Source organism: Felis catus, chromosome D3, assembly GCF_018350175.1.
Source record: "Felis catus isolate Fca126 chromosome D3, F.catus_Fca126_mat1.0, whole genome shotgun sequence".
NCBI lineage: Eukaryota > Metazoa > Chordata > Mammalia > Carnivora > Felidae > Felis > Felis catus.
The window spans coordinates 11586779-11605219 of NC_058379.1; the positions used below are offsets into that span (position 1 = coordinate 11586779).

Consider the following 18441-nt stretch of genomic DNA (forward strand, 5'->3'; position numbering starts at 1 on the left):
ATCTGGAGCTGGCAGGCGTGGCTCCGAGCTGAGGTGTCGATCAGAAACACATCCCCACGCGCCCGAGCCACAGAGCCGGGCTCGGAAGGCCTCCAGGCACAGGCTTCTCTGGCCGGATCACCCTCCCTTTAGTGCCCAGAATCCCTTCAAATGTGGCTGGTGGTATGACTGCCCAGTCTGGGTCTTTTACCGTTGAGATGTGGGCGGGGGGGGGGGGGGGGAGAAAAAGAAAGACTGGGCCCCAAAAGCGGTTGTCGACGCTATGCTCCGTACTTCCCACCGGCCTTCTGATCCTTCCTGCCGGTCTCCCCTCTCAGGGGCACCAAGAGGTTAAATACGGCACTCGGCTGCTATTTATTTCGTCTTGGTCTTCTGGCTTCAAGAAGGTAGGTGTCTTATGGGGCGCCTGGGGGAGCTCAGCCGGTTGAGCGTCCGACTCCGGCTCAGGTCACGATCTCACGGTCCGTGGGTTCGAGCCCCGCTTCGTCGGGCTCTGGGCTGATGGCTCAGAACCTGGAGCCTGCTTCCGATTCTGTGTCTCCCTCTCTCTCTCCGCCCCTCCCCCGCTCATGCTCTGTCTCTCTCTGTCTCAAAAATAAAGAAAAACATGAAAAAGAACTTAAGAAGGTAGGTGTCTTCGTTGATGCTTGACGCAGGAGGAAATGGGGTTGGAAACGGCTGTCCGTAGCTCCTCACACGGTTACAGGTCACGGTCTGTCGTTCTCACTTCTTGCCTCAGGAATTTCCAGAGGACGGAAGGAAACAAAATAGCTCCAACTGCCAACGGGGGTGGGAATAACAATAACAATAATGGTAATAATAACAATAATAATTGAGGAAGCCAGCTCTTGTGAAGTCAGTGACGCCATAAGCCTTCCTAAAGCCCCGTGACAGACAGTCTAATGAGTCCAATTTTACACAGGAGGAAACCAAGGTTCAGGGAGGGGAAGTGATTTGCCCACGGTCACACAGCAAGTAGCCGACAGAGCCTGGATTTGAATCCAGGTCCCAGACCCCAAAGTCGCCAGGTAAATATTCTACTGACGGCTTTACATTTCTAGCTACAATCTGGGCCACATACAATGAAAAAGAGGGTTGTTGTTTTTTTTTTTTCGCTTTAGCATACAAGAGACTGATGAACAAAGGTGGACGCCAAAGGGTTGGCATTTGTAGAACACGCCGACGGTCTATGATGACGGTAGGGCAGAAACCTTGAAACTGACCCACTCGCACCTAGGTTATATGGTAGCAGGTGGTCTGTCTGCAAGCATGGACGCTTTTATCCGCTCCTCTGTTCCTCTGCAACGTGACCTTTCAGCTCTTCCCAGGAGAAGGCAGATCCTGTTCTCCACCCCGGGAATGCAAGGTGGCCATGTGACTTACTCTAGCCAATAGAATTTTAGCCAATAGAATGTAGGAGAAGGAATTCAATGCTGGTCGAAGCCAAGGCCCCAAGATGCATTGCAGCTTCCCCTTTTCCTCTGAGAACCGCGCTCCCCTCCCCCCCCCCCCCCCCCGCCCCGGCCAGTTTGGGAATGAACCCCACCGAGCTGGCTGGAGAGATACTACCCGGGCACAGAGACACCAGCAGGAGGGATTGGAGACCAGCCCTAACCAACCCGCTGCTAACACCAGATGCCCGAGTGAGCCCGGGGAGACCAGAAAGCCGCCTGGCTGAGCCCCCCCACCCCGCCCCACCCCACCCCGCCTACCGCCTTGCAGAATCACGAGTTCCGCCAACAGCTGTCTAAAACCTCGAAGTTAGCAGGTCCAGTGACAACACCTTTGAGTCACTATTTATGACATTTGCACAGACCCTTCCGTCCTGTGTTCTGTGGTCAAAGGACGCCATGATTCTCATCACCGTGGTGGGACCCAAGCGGGTGGGAGCTCTGGGATCAGATATGCGAACACATTTGCACAACATAACACGAAAGGCAGTCACTTACGAAATACCTATCATAGGGGCGCCTGGGTGGCACAGTCGGTTGAGCGTCCGACTTCAGCCAGGTCACAATCTCACGGTCCATGAGTTCGAGCCCCGCGTCGGGCTCTGTGCTGATGGCTCAGAGCCTGGAGCCTGTTTCCGATTCTGTGTCTCCCTCTCTCTCTGCCCCTCCCCCGTTCATGCTCTGTCTCTCTCTGTCCCAAAAATAAATAAACGTTGAAAAAAAAATTTAAAAAAAAAAACGAAATACCTATCATATGCCAGCTCTTGTCCTACGAATGCCCTGGTGCTAACTCATCCAACCCTCTCGACGCCCCTCTGTAGTTCGGACATAGCACCAACCCCACTTTACAAACGAGAACCTGAGGAACAGAGAGGCTAAATCACTTGTGCACAGTAGGTAAGCATCGTCCAGCTGGGAGTCAAACCGGGGCCATCCGGCTCGAGAGACTGTGCTTTTAAAAGCCAGACCACGCTATGCTGCTCCGAGTAAGCCTGCTGCTTGCTCCAACTCGCTCCACGGCTCATCAGGAACGTGGCAAGTCAGTTAATTTCTCTGAGATGAAATTTCCCCACGTGTACAATGCGGATGATTGTGGCTCCCTTACCGGGGTTATTGGGAGACGAAATGAGACAGTGCAAGCACCCAGCGGCGTGCGGTAAATATCAGCTATAATAACGATTAATCGCTTTATATTTATGCAAGTGTTTAATTATAGAAATATTGCAGTAATAGGGGCACCTCGGTGGCTCTGTCGGTTAAGTGTCGGACTCCAGCTCAGGTCATGAACTCGCGGTTCATGGGTTCGAGCCCCGCGTCAGGCTCTGTGTTGACAGCTCGGAGCCCGGAACCCGCTTCGGATTCTGTGTGTGTGTGTGTCTCTCTCTCTGCCCCCCCCCCCCACTCATGCTCTGTCTCCCTCTCTCTCTCAAGAATAAATAAACTTTAAAAGGTCATTTTAAAAAGGGAAATATTGCAGTAATAAATCACTAATTATTTTATACATCGGTACACAATAATTACTGGTCATGCTGTTATTTGAAGCCATCAAATTCTGACTCACGTAATGACCATCCCCACCATTTCCACTGGCCTCAGTTTTGACTCTGACTCTGCCTCTGTTGCTGATTTCTCTTCAGATGTTCCAAAAATTCACGGAGTCCACAAAGTACGCTGACATCCTTCGACATCTTAAGGAAGCCGAAAGGCAGAACCTAGCAGGACCTCAGCGTGACTTCTCTGTAGACCCGGAGCCTGTGTTCCTTCAGGGGTCCCTGAAGTCCTTGGGTTCTGGGGAGCCTTTGGCTCCCCCAGAAACAGGCTGTCTTTGTAAACCTTACTTGGCCAAGGATTGGCCTCCCGTGTTTTCAGATGTTGGGGTTTGAAGGACAGAAACCTCAAAAGCATCCATTTCCAGCTTTTGGGCCACGAGGCCAGTGAAGAGCTCCTAGGATTCCCAGTGAAGCTCTGTGATGACTGACCAGCCTGAGGGTCTCTGCAGAGGTGACGGCCACCATCGGCAGCCACACGAGGACGTGTTGTAGGGCATTCTTGATGGCCAGACGAGACTTGGGCAGTGAGACACATGTATCCCCCTCCAGGGCTGGGGGACTCAGACAGGAGGGCAGGGAGTCTGCTAAACTAATGGTTTGCCCCCCTCCGGCAGGCTTAGTCAGCACAGAGATGCGCCTTCTAGATCCTTCTTCAAGGAAGGACTTGCTGTCCAGCTGCAGGGAGGGAGGTCAGTAGGTGGCCCCCAGCAGCCAGCCCCTTCAGGTCTCTCTCAGCTGCAGAGAGCCACTGGCCCAAGGTCATGCCCTTCCAGGGGCCCAGGACGGAGGACTAAATGCCCAGCCAGTATGGCCCTGATGCAGGACAACTGTGCCACAATATTCGCTCCCAGCCTCCTCGTCAAGCCAGCCGATGTTCTCCAGGTCTGCACTGAAGACCGTCCTTCCTTCTGTCCAGGGATGCTTTCACCTCTTCCTTCATGGGTATCGATCCTTCATAAACACCTCGCACCCCAAACTCTGCCTCAGTGTCTGCTTCCAGAAAACCCAACCCGGGACACAGATGCATAACTTCTTCCAGTCTCTAACCTACCCTGCTCTGCCTACACCAGGTCTTGCCAAACAAGGTATCGGCGTTTCTTTTGACATCAGCACGCACCCCCCCACCTGCTTACCTGGGAGCTTACCTCCATTTTGCACATGCAATGAAGATTGTCCTCGTCATGAGTCAGTCATCACTTCCTTGGGTAATTTGGGCTAAGAATGGAAATGCTAGCAAGGCTCTTTTCACCCACCACCTTGACCTCCCTGGGTGGTCCTCCAGCAAGATGAGATCGTCTCCATTCTACAGAGGAAGAAACTGAGGCTCGGAGAGGTGGGACAAATGAATTGCCCATTACGAATTTTAAGTCTAGTTTTCTACCTCCAAAGACAGAGCTGAGTAACTTGTGTTGTCCATGAACACTTCTTCCAGAAGATCCACTTGCTAGATACTTTTCGGCTCAGCATCTTGGGAAAGTGAGGTAGAGAAAGGCAGTGTAACTTGGTGGCTAAAGGTCATGGGCTGGCGGGAGATGGTCTGCTTCCAAACCCCATTTCCGAGACACATGAGCTCTGTGACATTGGTCTGTGATCTAACCCCTCTGAGCCTCTGTCTTCTTGTCTATAGAATGGGGATGGTGGTAGTTCCTCCCTCAAAGAACAGTTGTGAGGGTTAGCAAGTCCATATTTGCTCGGTACTCAAAACAGTGCCAGCCACATCGAAAGCCTTCAGTAAATGTTGGATGCAATTATCAGAGAATAACTCATGGAGACCAACCACGCCTGCAAATTCTCTGCCCAAAGGTGCTATGAATCCCAGTTTATGCATCAGTAAGAGGGACTCCCTCACAGGCTTCTTATAAAGGTTAAGAAATGGTACGTGCAGAAGGTCTCGGGCAAAATGGCTGCTCAATGAAAAGTAGTGAGTAGAGCAATGGGAGTGGTTGGTCCTCCATGATCTTAGAAGGTACCAACACTGAGCCTCAACTTTTGTTCTTTATTTCCAGTGCACGGACAGAATTGTTCTTTTAGCAGTGACTCGGCTTTGCAGATGAACAGAAATGTGTTTATTTCATTTTTGGCCAGAGCGTTTACAACTCATCACGAAAGTATTGATTGTCCAGGGGTCGATCCTTAGATTGATCGTTGGATCTGAGTTAGAGGGGACCCAGCCCCAGCCCCCCCACCCCTTGAAATTTTCTACGTCCCCTCTGATGCCTGGAATCAGACAGCTCTGCTGTCTAAGCAGAGTGCTCTGAGTCTGGATGGGACCCATATGGGTCCTGGTCCATGTTACTCCCCTTTGTGGTTCTCTGACCCCCTGACCCACACGTGAGACCAACCAGACGCCTTGAGGAGGTCCAGGACTTGTACCTCTGGGGCTGTCACAGGGCCCCATGGCCAGCCCTACTTGCAGGATACAGATCACTTCCGCAGGCCTGCGTGGTATTTCTTTCACAGACCCGTGCCACCCAAATGGTCCTCACATGCCGATTTCAGGCAACTCAAATCATTTACATAGACAGGGCTCTGCAAAAAATATATGTCTGGGGCCTCATATGCATTCCGGGTGCAGCCCCACCTGTGGCAGTCAGAATTTGCGTCTGTCAGTTGTATGTTTCTTTTTATATAAAGACGCTTGTCTTTACTAAGATTACTGGGGAAGAAAAATAAGTTTTTTGAAGGAATGCTGGTTGCTGGAGAAACCATTTCAAAACGTGAAATAGACACAACGGAAGTAGAATAAAAGAAATCGATTTTGGAAGTGAGATGTGTGGGGGCCTCTGATCTAGCACGAGCCTTTGCGGTGCAGATGGGGAAACTGAGCCCTGGAGGGTAGATCTTAATTGCACAGAGTCACCACGGTTATCTGGCCACATTCTAGGCTTGTAGGAAGCTTGAGACTTGCTGACAAGCACGAGTAATTGATTGATAATAAAAGCAGTCACCCATGGCCTGAGACCGAGTTTACAACCCTGATGCTAATGGACCCCAGAGAGGCAGAGGGTGCTGGTAACCACTTTCCCCTCATCTCCTAGGGCTAATGGCTTTATGGAGGTCATAAACTACTGAGTATTCCAATGATGAGAGTGACCTCCCTTGGCCAAATGACCCACCCTACCTTGATTGACATGCAGCCTGGCATTCCTTAGATGGGTAAGAACCAGCCTTTCTCTGGGCCGATGGTCTGAACCACCAGGCTCCACTGGGAATTTCCCAGATGTCTTGAAGGGTTGTCAGCCTTTGCTTGCCCATCCTGACTCAAGGCAGGAATAGTTCAGACCAGCAGTTTCTACAGCACATACGCAGCTTAGTCCAAACTCAGTTCTTGGATAATTATCCCATCTCTACACAGAACGGCTTAGAAGACATAGGGAGCATCATTCGCCCCTTCCAGTTCTGAGGCTATCATTCATTCACTCAATCACTCATTCAGCTCATTTTAGTAAAGGTGTTGGCCAGCCTCCCGGATGGTCCCCAATGACCCCTGCTGTCTAGACTCAATGCCCTTGCAGAAGACCCTCCCACACTGAAAGGGGCTGACCTAGGTCGCCAAGAAAATGTTGTAGAGATAACAGAGTGTGACTTTTGAGGCTAGTTCATAAAAGATACTTCAGCTTCCACCTTGCCCCCTCCTTTGGATCACCTGTCTGGGGGAGGCCAGCCACCATGTGGCGAGAACACCCAAGCAGCCTTGTAGGAAATCTACATCACAAGGAATCGAGGCCTCTGCCTGCCAGAAGCAAGCATGACTTCAGCCATGTGCGGGAAACACCTTGGAAATGGAGCCTCCAGCCCCAGCCAAGCCTTCGGATGAGACCGCAATCTCATGAGAGTCCCTGAGCCAGACCCGCCCAGCCACTTCCAGATTTCTGACCCACAGAAACTGAGATCACAAACGTGTATTGCTTTCAACTGCTGAATTTGGGGGTAATTAGTTCCACACCTACTAATCACTGATACAACAAATGTCCGTTGTATGCCAGGCCCTGAAATAGGGACCAGGGTGCAAAAGTGGACAAAGCAAATATAGCCTCTGCCCTCCCAGAGCTTATAGTCCAGAAGCAAATTTTACAAAGAGGGTGCAGTTCGCCTGTCAGCATCGAGACTGGATAGAAGTTGGGATCCGAGACCAGTGCAGTCAAAATATAATTTTCTCTAGGAAGGAAAATTAAAGCAATGACTTTCACTTTATTGTTCTCTGTTGTTTGATTGCCTTTTCACAAACACATGCTGCTTTTAAAGTAATTTCTATCAGGGCGTCTTCTCATAAATACTTCTCGTGAGCATTTAATTGATACACATTTGTTGAAAGTCTTCTTGGCAGCATTTATCCAAAACTATCATAAAAATGTGCATACCCTTCAGCTCAGCCATTCCACTTAAATTAATTTATTATAAAGAAATATGCACAGCCCTTGTGGCTCCCCCAGCAGCACCATGGTGGTTGGCAAGAACAAGCACCTTACGAAAGGCAGCAAGAAACGAGCAAAGAAGAAAGTGGTGGATCCATTTTTTTCTTTTTTGGTTTATTTATTTTTGAGAGAGAGAGGGAGAGAGAGCATGATTGGGGGACGGGCAGAGAGAGAGGAAGACACAGAATCTGAAGCAGGTTCCAGGCTCCGAGCTGTCAGCACAGAGCCCGACAAGGGGCTCGAACTTGTGAACCACGAGATCATGACCCAAGCCAAAGTCGGTCGCTCAACCGACTGAACCACTCAGGTGCCCCTGATCCATTTTCTTTTTTTTTAATTTTTTTTTCAACGTTTTTATTTATTTTTGGGACAGAGAGAGACAGAGCATGAACGGGGGAGGGGCAGAGAGAGAGGGAGACACAGAATCGGAAACAGGCTCCAGGCTCCGAGCCATCAGCCCAGAGCCCGACGCGGGGCTCGAACTCACGGACCGCGAGATCGTGACCTGGCTGAAGTCGGACGCTTAACCGACTGCGCCACCCAGGCGCCCCAACCCCTGATCCATTTTCTAAGAAAGTGGTGCGATGTGAAAACACCGGCTATGTTCAATGTAAGAAATATTAGAAAAACACCAGACACGAGAACTCAAAGAACCAAAATCGCACCTGATGGTCTCAAGGGTCATGTTTTTGAGGTGAGCCTTGCTGATCTGCAGAATGATGAAGTCGTATTTAGAAAACCCAAGTGAATTATTGAGGAGGGTCAGGGAAAAAGCTGCCTAATTTCCATGGCATTGATCTTACCCGTGACAAAATGCGCTCTCTGGTCAAAACACGGCAGACCATGACTGAAGCTCATGTCGATGTCAAGACTACCGATGGGTATTTGCTTTGTCCGTTTTGTGTTGGTTTTACTACAAAACTCAACAATCAGATTGGGAAGCCCTTTTATGCTCAGCACCAATGGGTCCACCAGATTCAGGAAAAGATGATGGATACCATGACCCAAGAGGTGCAAATGAGTTGGAAGAAGCAGTCAATAATTTGATTCCAGACGGCATCGAAAAGACACGGAAGAGTCTTGCCAGCCTATTTATCCACTCCATGATGTCTTTGTTAGAAAAGTAACAATGCTCAAGAAGGCCAAGTTTGAAGAAGGACAGCTCACGGAACTGCGCGGTGAAGGGAGTAGTTCTGAAAAGCTGCTGGGGATGAGACCTGTGCTAACGTTGAACGAGCTCATGGTTACGAGCCACCAATCCAAGAATCTGTTTAAAATTCAGACATCACATTTGCGATGGCTTTAAAAAATATGCAGAAATATACGAAAGGACAGACATGAAAAGATGCCCACTGCACCGCTATTCAAGAGTGCAAAAACTTGGAAATGGCTTAAATGTCAGCAGTAGCAGGTGGGTTAAATTACTATTTCATTACGGGCCATCCATCTATTGGAATCTTATGTAACAATCAAAAATGATGATGTAGCTCTACCCTTATTTGCCAGACAGGCCATACAACGGAATATATTGTACAGCTCCATTTTAATAAAAAGCATATATATTTATGCATAAAATTATTGGAAGGCTAAACCACAACATATTAATGATGTTATGTCTAGGTAGAGGGATTATACGTATATATATTTTTTGTTTCTTTTGGCTTGCCTGCGTTCTTTCATTTTCATTTTAGAAACACGGATTTCTACAGGAATATATAGAGGTACAAATACATTTTTGTCAAGGTCTTTGGAATACTCATTAATTACGCTCCCTTTCACCGTTCATAGGCTGTTTGTCTTTCGCCAGCCAGCCGGGACAGACCAGCCCTCCCGAGCACTGACCGGCTTGTCTTCTCTCCCCTTGACCAACTAACAAGTGGGGACTGGAGATACCCCCTGGGTCCCAGACTCCAATAAAGAATATGACTCAAGTGTTCTCAGTATACCCCTCGAGCTGCTTCCTGACGGCCCCTCTGCTCTCTTCAGGGAAGATCCACTCTCCAGAAAGTCATTGGCCCGTTCACCATCTATGGCAAGCAACTCTTGTCTCTGGCTTTAAGAACAGAGTGAATCAAGGACACTGATTTATCGCCCACCAAGGGCCCGCACAGAGAGCAAGCCAATGATGTTCCCCATTCGGGGTGGCCCTTGAAGGATTTGTGGCTCCAGCAGAGAAGCTTTTAAAAGGCCATAAAGCGAGTTAAGTGATCAGGAATTTCATCCTACTGAAATAAAAGTAGGTGGGGAAGAAGCTATACCTTCAAACTTGGCCAAGGTCTACCTCACAGAAAGAGGAGTGAGACAGGCAGGCTGGTGTTCTGCTGCTAACCTCAAGCAAGAGATGTCCACCTGGACCGTTTCCAACTCTGAAGTTCACCAACCTGGCCCCGGCTCTGGCTAAGTCGGCTCCCATGACTGGTATGCCCTCAACCCACATCTCAGTGGCTATTCTCACCCTCCCCTTCACCCCCCTTTCAACGGATCCATTCATCCATTTGCCAACAAGAAGTCCGCAGAAACACACTGCGTGTTTGGGCTTCATTCTGAACACCAGGAGGACTTCAGTTATTCCTTCTAGAGGACTGAGTGCCTCCTACAGGATGTGGATGTGGCTTGCCCTGGACCAAGCACCCGGTGTGGAGCCATGAGCAAGATCCCCTGGTCCTAGAGTTGTAGAGTTCACCTTTGAGGCAGGTCAGAGATGCTAAACCAGTAAATAAATAGGGAAGACAATTTCTGATGGTGGTAAGCGGGAAGAAATAGGCTCGTAAGTTGGTGAATACGTGAGACTTTGGTCCAAAGTCAGGGAAGAACTTTCTGGAGAGTGACATTTGAGCCAAGACCTAAATAAAGCTAGAAGCTCATAGACCAGGGGAATCTTTTTACCCACCCAGCTCAGGGGCAGACTCATGCTGGTCCCATTCAGCCTCACCCACACAGAGTACGTGGGGGGCTTTCTGATCCTCTGGACCACCACACATCACGGTGATGCTCAGGGCCCCATCTTACAGGTGCGTGAGATAACGAATGGAAGGGGAGGTTGTTCCGAGGGGAAAAAAACACACCAGGACCCAGCAAAGTCTCGGGTAGTCTCGCGTCCTGTAGACTGGCCGCGGCACTCTGGCCGTGGTTGAAATAAGGTCCCCGCTGGACAACACCAGGAAGGACAGCCGGTGTAGTTTCCCGGCCAGGCGTTTCCCAGGACTCACTGGAGCAGGGCTGGACAATTTCGTGCCGCTCAGATCCCACCTGGTTCGTGGATGTACCTTCAGGAAGGGGCTGATCCAGGCCCTGGCGTCTGTTTAGCCTCTCAGGCTGGACCTCTCCCTTAGGCCCCCTTCCCTCTTTCCGTCCTCAAGTTTTCTCTAGCTTTTCTGTCCCTCTCAGCCTGGGCGTTGTTCTCTCACTTGGGATACGAACGCTCATTCTGATTCATAATCAAGACCAAATATACTGTCTATGACCTGAGTTCCCCACTAAAGGTGGCAGGAGTTCGAATTTGAAAAGCCAGGATGAGACTCTGTATTCTTTCATTTTCTGCCGTCTCAACTTCTCTCTGAAGCAATGGGTACCAAGGACCTTGCTCAAATGGGGGTAGGGCGTGCCCAGATGGGGGAGCAGGGATAATCTGAAGCCCGACACCACACACCAAAGTTAATTTATTCAGGGGCGCCTGGGTGGCTCAGTCAGTTAAGCGTCCAACTTGGGCTCAGGTAATGATCTCACGGTCCGTGGGTTCGAGCCCCGTGTCGGGCTCTGCGCTGACAGCTCAGAGCCTGGAGCCTGCTTCACATTCTGTGCCTCCCTCTCTCTCTCTCTCTCTTAAAACACAAATAAATAAATAAAGTTTACAGGGGAGATTGGGTGGCTCAGTGGGTTAAGCCGACGACTCTCGATTTCACCTCAGGTCATGATCTCACGGTTCCTGAGTTCGGGCCCCACATCAGCCCCTGCACTGAGAGTGTGGAGCCTGCTTGGGATTCTCTGTCTCTGTCTCTCTCTTTCTCTGCCCCTCCCCTGTTCTCTCACACACACACTCTGTCTCTCTGTCTCTCTCTCTCTCTCTCAAAGTAAATACATGAATTGTAAAAAACTTAAAAAAATATTACCCCATCACAAATAGAGAGCAGGCACAGAGCTCAGAACTAGAAACACAGGAGGCATGGGGACGAGGCTGTCATTAGGCTGGGGAAAAGGAAAGAGGGGGGAGCAGAATGGCCTCCAGCGACAGTCTCGGTCAACAGAAGGGGCCCTCCAGAGCAGAGATCGCTGGCCCAACATGGCCAGGCCCTAGCACCTGTCTGAAGCCAAGGCGGGTCTTGAAGGCCCCGCGGGGAGGCTGTGTGGGTGAGGGCACCGCCCACCTCTTTGGTCACCTCTGTGACTCTCTCGGGGCAAATAAATGGTCCTAAAGAGATGAGAGGAGCACCAAGCCGCCTGGCTCTTAAGGCTCACAGAGCATCCCGGGCCAGGAAATCTAGGTGGAGGCCAGAAGGCACTCTGAGAGTCAGGGAAGGGTACAGCGTGGGGGTCAAGTGCATAGGACCTGGGGCGGGGCCCCCCCGGTTTCTGAGCAGCTGAGGGCGGAGGGGATGGGTCGCTTCAGCCTCACTTTCAGCAGATGGGGGATAATAATAGTACCGACCCTACAGCTTTATTGGAAGGACTATAGAGAAGTTAGCGTTTTAGAAAGCACTCAGAGAACGCCTGGCCGGGAAACACTATTAGGTAAGTGTTAGTTAAGTGTCCTGGTAAAAAATTAGGAGAAAGAGCGCTCCGGGCAGGAGGCACAGGCTGGGTAAGAGCCCGGAGGACAGGATCAGAATAGCACACAACGTAACCCACATCAATGGGCTGAAGCCAGCCAAACGGCTGGTTAATCAAATTCAACTCAAGCGGAATTTAATTTATTTTTCAGGCACGGCTTTTAAGGGAAATCACATTCTCCGGTCCTGCCAAACAGCCCACCAAGATGGGCTGTGTGATTTTTTTTTTTTTTTTTCCTCTAAAATCCACCCGAATCTTACCCAGATGGACTCGGAGCTGCAAACCAACGGATGTCACCCTCCCCGCCGCCCGCTGTCGCCAAAGCGGCGATTTCTTCCCAAACGACAGATGTTGACACGCGTTCTCGCCGTCCCCCCCCCCCCGTGCCCCATAAGAAAGCTCGGGTGCCCTCCCGCAATGCCCCCCTCCTCGCCCAGGACTCCGAGCCTCTTGCTTACCCGGCCACGGCTACACGGGCTGCGGACCCCACCCGCCCAGCCAGCCCATGTGGAATGAGTTGCCCCATTTCTACTCCTTATCGGACATGGAAATATTTCCCTCGCGTCTTTGTGGCGTTTTTCTGCGTCTGTGAGTCGGACGAGGCTTAACTCTTATAGCTCCAGAGCACCGCCGGCTGTCTGAACTCCCGGACCCAAACCACCGGGTTCAGGAGCATCAAATCGCAAGAGGGGAAGGGAAGGGGACCTTAGAGGGAGGGGTGGGTCCAGGGGACGCGTAAAGGCCGAATAACTCGCGCCGAGGAGAATTCAGCCGCTGCCTTCTGTAGCTTTAAAAAGGGGTCGTTGAGGCAGCCTCTCTTCCATTTGGTGAACCTTGAACCTGTCCTTGTAAGATAACAGTGATAATAAGCTTTGGGTGCTTGGGCTGGACACATTTAACCCTTCCAGCAACCCACCGAAATAGACGTTCTCATTATCGCCCCCTTCGGCAAACGAGGCCCAGAGAGGTAAAGTAACTCTCCCGAGGCCACACAGCCATGAAGTGAGAACAGACCCCTCTTTCTTTCTTTCATTCTTTCTTTCTTTCTTTTATTGTTTATTTTTGAGGGAGACAGAGTGCGAGCAGGGGAGGAGCAGAGAGAGGGAGGGAGACACAGAATCCGAAGCAGGCTCCAGGCTCCGAGCTGTCAGCACAGAGCCCGACGCGGGGCTCGAACCCATGAACCGCGAGATCATGACCTGAGCGGAAGTCGGACGCTTAACTGGCTGAGCCCCCCCCCCCCAGGCGCCCCGAGAGCGGACCTTCCTGACCACAAATGATCCTCCACACTCTAAGCCAACAGCGGAACATACACCAATGTGCCCCTGTGGTCTGGGACGGTCTCTTCGCCCCAACCTACCAAAGTTTACAGACACTACCTGAGGTGGGAGAGCAGAGAGGGCGAGTCACTTAGCCAAGGGCACACAGCTAGCAAGCGAGAGGTAAGCGGGCTGAATTCTTCAGCCCGTCCGCTTATTCCCACGTTCTTCTTTAAGGAGATGGGAGCTGAAGCCTGGTTATCCCCGAGGGAGAAAGGATGACATTTTGCAGCTCAGAGGCTTCGTTGCGGACGCGGGCAGAGCCAGCCTGGCGTCCTGCTGTCGCCATCTACACGCCGTGTGACCGGGGACTAGCGGCCTCAACTCTCTGAGCTTCAAGGTCCTCCGCTGTAAAATGGGGGGCCTGGGGGGGGGGGTCCCGATAAGATCCAGCTTACAGGATCGTGGTGGGGGTGGCTGAAGACTGCAAAGACTTCAGTCAATACGAAATGCCAATATACTGGCATTAACAGCCGGGGCTGGGTGAACTCTCAAGGCATCCAACAGGATATGCGCGGTGCACAGGGACGGGGAGTCCACCGGGCCCAGGGCCGGTGGGGGTTCAAAGAAGGATCTCAGTTCTCAAGGAGCCTCGTGCAGGAAACGGGACTCCGCGTGTGGCAAGGTCGGTGGCGATTTCAGGGCTGCGACGGGCCGCGTGAGGCTTTCTCGTCACGGGTAGCGGATGCACGACGCCTATTCTGTCTCTCTCACGGGGTCATGAGCGGCTCCAGGCCAGGGTTATGAGCCCAGAGCACCTTCGCAGCACACTGTCAGTTCGTCCCGGAATCTATCCGCGGTTCATCTACGTCTCTGCAGTTCTGTCACCTAAGCCAGGCCCTTCTCCTGCCTGGTCGACGACCACAGGCTTCCCAGAAGCCCCCGGGGACCCCCTATGATCCGGAATGATGTTGAACGTACAAGTCACCTTCTTTCGCTCCTTACCTTAGGTTCCCCCAGTGGCTTGCCCTTGCATGAAGAATAAAATCTGGGGGCGCCTGGGTGGCTCCGTCGGTTACGTGTCTGACTCTTGACCGCAGCTCAGGTCGTGATCTCACGGCGCGTGGGTTCGAGTCTCACATCAGGCTCTGTGCTGACTGGGTGGAGGGGGCTTGGGATTCCCTCTCTCTCCCTCTCTCTCTCTCTACCCCTCTCCCTCTCCCGCTTTCCCTCTTTCTCTCTCTCTCTCAAAATAAATAAGCAAACTTAAAGAATTTTAAAAGAATAAAATCTACATACTCTGGCCACCGGGACCCCTACGATCCAGCCCTGCCCACCGCTCCGACATCATCTCCTACCCTCTCCACCGTATTCACTTTGCTCCGATCCACTGCCCTTCTTGCTATTAGCCCAAACGCACCAGTTTCATTCCTGCCTCAGGGCCTTTGCACGTGCTGTTTCCTCTGCCTAGGACAGGCATCCCCAGATCTATCCATGAATGGTCCTTCTCATCATTTACATCTTAGCTCAAATGTTGGCTCCTCAGGGAAGCCTTCTGTGATGACCATTTCTTTTTTTTTTAATGTCTATTTATTTTTGAGAGAGAGAGAGAGACAGAGCATGAACAGGCGGTGGGGCAGAGAGAGAAAGAGAGGGAGAGAGAGAGGGAGACACAGAATCCGAAGCAGGCTCCAGGCCCTGAGCTGTCAGCGAAGAGCCCGACATGGGGCTCAAACCCACAGACCACAAGATCACGACCTGAGCCAAAGTCAGATGCTTAACTGACTGAGCCACCCAGGCGCCCCTATTTTATTTTATTTGAGACAGAGAGAGAGAGAGAGAGAGAGAGAGAATCTCAAGCAGGCTCCATGCTGAGCATGGCTGGATACGGGGCTGGATCCCATGACCCTGAGATCATGACCTGAGCCACAATCCCGAGCTGGATGCTCAATGGACTGAGCCACTCAGGCGCCCCTGGGAAATATATTTTTATGCTGATTTGCCATGTATCCAGCTGAAGTTGCTCTAACTATCGTGAAATGGAGGAATTAAATAATTAAGACTCTCCACAAGTAGCAATAAATTTTAAAATAATAATAATAATCACTAACATTCATTGAGTGTTGAGTCCTGTCCTTACAACACTCCCCTTGTGATGGGTCCCATTGTCATCCCCGGTCGACAGGAAAGGGAACTGAGGCTCAGAAAAACACGGGCGACTCACCCACAGTTGCACGGCTGGAAAGTGGTCAAAGCAGAACCGGCCTGATTTGGTAAAGAAGCTGGATGGAACGTCATCACCCCCTGAGCACGGGAGAGCCATCGAAGATTTAGAGCGAGGGAAAAACCTGGGAATAACCGTCCCAGAGCTAAGGGCCGTGCGTACATTTTCTCATTTCAACCTCGGTGCTATTAGTCTCCCACTTTGGCGGTGTCTGTTTTGTTTCCTGCTGTGTTTCCAGCGCCCAGAACGCTGTCTAGAACCTGCAGCTGCTTCCAGAGACATTTGCCGATTGTGGAAAAATTGCAGGTGCTATTAAGTTACTTCGCGTGTCGTGAGGGTGTCGTTGTAGACTGTCTCCCTCACTAGACGGCAGATTCCATTTAGGGATTGCATCGAGGACGGGGCATGAGTCATACCCATGCTGATAGCACACCTGCCGTTGTAGCTCAGCGCTTGGAACATAGTAAGTGCTCACTAAACGCCTGTTGAATGAATGAGCGATCACCTCGTCTCAGAGAGCAGCGAGGCCGAGTAGGACCTCTTTGAAATACTGTCAGGGACTAATCCTTTTCTCAAGCTGGAAACAAAGTTAAAAAAAAAATGCAGAATTCAGCTGCCGATGATTCACAAAGCTTCTGACTGCCGGGCTCCCAGCTCACCCCGGATCCTGTTCAGAACTGACGGAACACCACCGGCCGGGGAGGCTGCATAGATCGTGAGGTTTCTTGGGTACCAAACGATGTTGTGTGGATTCTGAAACCAAACAAATCTGTTTTGATGAGGTGGGTGCGAATGAATCTCAACGGCATGAATTAAAAGCCTCTAGGACATTGGGGCATCTGGGTGGCTCAGTTGTTCAAGCGTCTGACTTCAGCTCAGGTCACCATCTCATGGTTGGTAAGTTCGAGCCCCGCGTCGGGCTCTGTGCTGACAGCTCGGAGCCTGGAGCCTGCTTCGGATTCTGTGTCTCCCTCCCTCTCTACCCCTCTCCCGCTTGCACTCTGTCTCTCTCTTTCTCGCTCAAAAATAAATAAACATTAAAAAATTAAAAAAAAAAAACCCTATGGAACACGAACCGGCTTTGGAATGGAAGGCTCTGCGCCGGGCAAAATAAAGTTTTCAAGTAGATTTCGTGACTCAGTCAAGCTGGGACATGACGACTCCGTGATGAGAATACTAGAAACCAGCCGAGTGACCAGCAGCATCGATGGTCCGCTACTCACACCTCCATCCTGTAATTCTTCCAGATACAAAAAATAATTATGGGCAATAAAATACCCCCCCCCCGAAACTCCATGTTCCTGCCTGTGCATCCTTCTCTACTTTTCCGCCAAATAAACAAAAAAAAAAAAGACTGGAGAATCTTTATTGGATAAACAGGATTCCTTTTGCACCTGCTGCCCCCACCAGACTTGCATTCTTACATTTCTTTCCTTGAATCCAAGAAAGCCTTTCTAGCCCCGAACTCTTAGCATCCCCTGTTCCTTTGGCCACCAATGCTTTTCCCTCCTGGTTTGCACAAAACCTGAGGCTTCTTCAGGTCTCCGCCCAAATGCCGCTTCACCCCAGGAGGACTTCCCTCCACCCTCTCCCTGCCCGATTCTGACGTTTTCCACCTTGGCATTGGCCAGGATTTACAATGATACATTTCTCCTTTTCACTTGCTTAATACCTCACTCTCTCGCTCACACGTAAGCTCCTTGGGGAGGCAGCTTGCGTGTTTTATTCATGCCTGTAGACCCTTCTGCCTCACCCACTCACTCTCCACTTAGAAGCCCAGACTCCGCCAGCCAGAGAGGCTAGGATTCAGAGGCTCCCGAGGATGACACAGAGACCCAGCCGGTGCCAATGGAGCCAAGAGCCATCCATCACTCTCCCACCCGCGACAGCTGGATAGATTAATAATCCTGGTTGGCCTGAAACTAGCAGATAGACCCCGTCTGGCTCAAGCTCTCCCTCTGCATACGAACTCCCGTGGTGGCACGGAGGGCAAATCCCGTCTATGCCCAACACCGGAAATGGATCAGGCATGGGCCTGAGTGCCCCGCCAACCTTGCCTTGAATTCTTCCTTAAATCTCTCTTTCTCTAACGCTCCATACCCATTTGTTCCTTCACCTTCCAACCTTCACCCGTTCTCTGCCTGAGGGATCCGACCTAAAACATATCTGATCGTGTTCCTCTTCTCCTCAAAACCTCGGTGGCCTCCAGCTCACTCAGAGTGACAACCCAGCAGTCTGACACGGACGTCATTCGAAGGGAAATTGAGGCACTCCTAGCTGAAGAAGAAGATACAGGGGCGCCTGGGTGGCTCAGTCGGTTAAGCGACCAACTTCAGCTCAGGTCATGATCTCACGGTTTGTGAGTTCGAGCCCCGTGTCAGGCTCTGTGCTGACAGCTCAGAGCCTGGAGCCTGCTTCTGATTCTGTGTCTCCCTCTCTCTCTGCCCCTCCCCCACTCATGCTCTGTCTCTCTCTGTCTCAAAAATAAATAAACATAAAAAAAAAAAACTTAAAAAAAAAAAAGATACAAGCTCAAGTCCAGGGTACATTCAGGGTACTCTGGGTTTACGGTTTCATCCCGGATGCCCTTATTGCTACATTAAGTAAGGGAACCGCTATGGACTGAATAGCACCCCCACCCCAACCAAATTGCCCTGTTCTCTAACCCGAGCTCCTGTTCCCGATGTTTGCAGTTTGGGTGGGACTGTCAGTCACGGTGCCCTGGGCTTTCCCGTCAACTCGTGGCCTCAGGACCCGGGCCACGGGAGCCCCTCT

At 51.0% G+C, this 18441-nt stretch overlaps 1 pseudogene; it reads left to right on the plus strand.

Annotated features, from left to right (window-relative positions):
- Positions 1 to 7441: 7441 nt before the first annotated feature.
- LOC101087176 lies at positions 7442 to 8691 on the plus strand (annotated as a pseudogene).
- Positions 8692 to 18441: the final 9750 nt, after the last annotated feature.